We start from the raw sequence: 3,532 nt of genomic DNA on the forward strand, positions 1-3,532 counted from the left end.
CTTGTGGTGAAAAATATGTCCTTTTTTGAGAGCTTCTGTTGTCCAAGAGGAACGTGTGAAGAACAAATTACTTATCAGTATGATGGTTTATGGCATCTGGAATGCATGTAAAGCATTCTGATGAACTTACCTGTCTGGATCAAATAATTCTCTCTGCCATTCTTTGAGGGAATTTTCTATGTAATGCAGGCAATGCCCTGGCTGTCAGTGCTCACCAGTTGCTTAAACACTGTATTGCACCTGGTAAAAGATAAGATGTCAACAGAGAACTCTTGACTGTGTTAATATATTTTTTGTCAATATGTGTGATTTAGTGTCTCAATGTTTTTGTCTAGTTATTTTATTCCTCCTACCTTCACCAATATGCATAAAGTATTATTCATACTACAAAAGCACAGGAAAAGAAGCCACAAAAAAATCTTGCATTGGTGACAAGACTTTGTAGAAGGTACTAAAATATGAATAGACATATAAGTACTTACAGAGCATTGGCCACTGTTGTTCTAAACAAAGTTTTGCAATACTTAAAAAATGAGGTATCTAACCACAGGCTGCTTAGTAATAGTACAATAGTACTGTAAATACTCTATTCTTTACATCTCAGATTTCCCCCATGTATTCAAAATCTTTACTTGATTTTTTTGTTTTGTTGTTTATTGGAAGAAATTCTGTGTCTTCAAAGACAGAGTTGGTTAACAGCAGAAAATAATCCAACAAATCCGTGTCTCCTAAATGCCTTAGGATGGTAACTTTCAAATTGTACACTTATTTTTATTTTCTAATAGAAAAGCTAATGTAAAATCCTTCCACAGATCAGTACTGGGATATGGACTTGTGATTTTGAATTTTATATCTTGAATGACTCCTGTGTGGGACACTATGGACTTATATTTCTATTTTGTTGCCTGTAATACAGGATAGATTATTATGTTTTTGCCTTTTAGTAAAGGGAAAGGAATAATATCATACCTTCTAATACATATTACTATCTTCAGTGAGTAACATGCTCAATTATTTAGACCATAGCAGTACTCAAAAGTGACTCCTGGGAAATGGAAAAAGAAAATCAGCTGCAGGGAAAAAACAAACAAACAAACAAACAAACAAACAAAAAGCAGAAAAATTTTAATTATAGGAAATTTTGAAAAAAAAAGTTACTTTTTCTTGATATCTTTCAAAGTCTTTTTACATATCTCTTCCGCTTTTCTAGTCTTATTTTAGAGAATTTCCCCTTTATTCCCTTTCTTTTTGCCTTTGCCATTTCCTTTCCTCCTTCTCATATATTTTCCCATATTTTGCATAACTCCTTCATTCCCTGTTTTCATGTTTGTCCACCTTATTTTCTTAACTTCCTTTCTCTCTCAAAATCTGTACGTTGTTTTAAGAATTTGCCTACCTTGCCTTTTTTGTTCTTCTTCAACTATATTCTACTTGTCTTTACATTCTCCTTTCTGCTTCTCCCTTCCTTGAGAAATAGTACATTGAAACAAGTGCTGATCATATTAATATTTGTCTAACTTTATTTGAACTGCCCCCCCCCTTTTCATTTGTTAAATAAAACCCATGATACCACATTTTGCAAGTCCCATGTATAACCTTGCAGAATATGTGACTGCATTATTAATTAATTTTAGAGCACAGGAAGTATGTGTTCATGTAGATTACTTGCTAATTATGCTTGAAGCTAGAAAATAATTTTAAAATTATCATGTACTGGGTTTAGATATTTTTAAGAGGATAACCCTAAAAATATTATTTTTGGGAGAACATAAAGACACTGAAAGTGCAAACTACCTTTTTTCTGTAAACAAAGGAGACAAGCAGAAAAGTCAAAGCATTTTTTAAAGCATAAGTGAGTAATATTATTCTTGAAATATTATTCCTAATACATTGATAGAACAAGTTTTACTTTGTAAACAGAATTTAAAATATTGTCTTATACAATCACTAGGTGTACAGCAGAAAAAAAAAACAAAAAACCAATGACTTTTTGCTTGTGGTACTGAGTTTCCAGTTATTTCAGTAACAGAACTTTCTTAAGGTGCCTTCCTCCAAGAAGTCCCAACTTTCTTTCTTGTTATGTAAACTGTTGTGTCCCCATCTATTGACCTCTGAGCTGTGCAGGAAGTATGAACTGTTGGAAACAAAAAGGGAGTAGCTTTGATTCCCTGCAAGGAGGCTTGTGACAGGAAACCTCAGCTGGAACTTTGAAGAGATGCTACAATAAAATTAAAAAAAACCCAACCCTTCCATATAGGTACAAACTCTCAACTGGAGCTACAGAAAGCATTGAAGCACAGTTTAGTAGTGATTAAATATGACTTCTTGCTGTATCACAGTATGTGTTGAATTTGGACCTTATTGAAAAAGGCTTACACAAAAGAAATTAAATTAGGTAATTGTCCTTTTAACAGCTATGCCTTTATTTCTTACTGAGGCACAGCAGAATTCCAAGTTATTAATTTGCTATGGGAATCACCATTTGTCTAATTCAACAGCCAAACTTGATTTTAGAGGTGTCATGAAGGCTTGTAAAGGAAATCTTGTTAAAACCAGGATTCAGAAAACTTTGAAGCTATTTGCTGAAATAATTATCATTAAATTAACATTTTTGTCTGGAAAAAATATGAATGACATCACTAGACACAATAATATGTATTCCAATACATACTCTGTGGTGAGGCTGACATGCTGGAGGGAAAAAGTGTCATCCAAAAGGACATTGATAGGCTTGAGAGGTGGGCCCACATGAACCTTATGAAGTTCAACAAGGTTAAGTGCAAAGTCCTGCATGTTGGTTGGGGCAATCCCAAGCACAAATATAGGCTGGGCAGAGAATGGATTGAGAGCAGTCTTGAGGAGAAAGACTTGGGTGCTGGTAAATGAGAGGCTCAACATGGCCTGGCCATGGGGGGTTGGAACTAGGTTATTTTTAAGGTCCCTTCCAACCCAGCCCATTTTATGATTCTATGAATGTACACTTGCAGCCGAGAAAGCTAACTGTATCCTGGGCTGCACCAAAAGAAGCATGACCATCAAGGTAAGGAAGGTGATTCCTTCTGCTCCTCTCTCGTGAGACCCCACCTGGAGTACTGCATGCAGCTCTGGAGCCCCCAACACAAGAAGGTCATGGACCTTTTGGAGTGAATCCCCAGAGGAGGGCCACAAAAAGAAGCTTTGGTGTTGGAGCTTTGGTGCTGGAGCACCTCTACTATGAAGACAGGCCTAGAGAGTTGGGGTTATCCAGTCTGGAGGAGAGAAGACTGGGCAGATCACAACCCTCCAATGCCTAAAAGGTGCCTACAAGAGAGCTGGAGAGGGACTTTACACAAGAGCATGTAGTCATAAGACAAGAGGTAATGATTTTAAGCTGAAAGAGAGTAGATTTAGACTAGAAATAAGGAAGAAATTATTTACTGTGAGGGTGATAGGACACTGGAACAGGTTGCCCAGCGAAGTTGTGGATGCCCCATCCCTGGAAGTGTTCAAGGCCAGGTCTGATGGGGCTTTGAGCAACCTGGTCTAGTGGAAG

General features: G+C 36.6%; 1 long non-coding RNA gene across 1 annotated transcript in view; it reads left to right on the forward strand.

Moving 5' to 3' along the window:
• The window catches only part of LOC308060574, a 47,721-nt gene that overhangs the window by 15,915 nt on the left and 28,274 nt on the right, over window positions 1-3,532 (forward strand). The window lies entirely within an intron of this gene.

This window comes from Falco punctatus (genome assembly GCF_963210335.1).
Source record: "Falco punctatus genome assembly, chromosome: 3".
Taxonomy (NCBI): Eukaryota; Metazoa; Chordata; class Aves; order Falconiformes; family Falconidae; genus Falco; species Falco punctatus.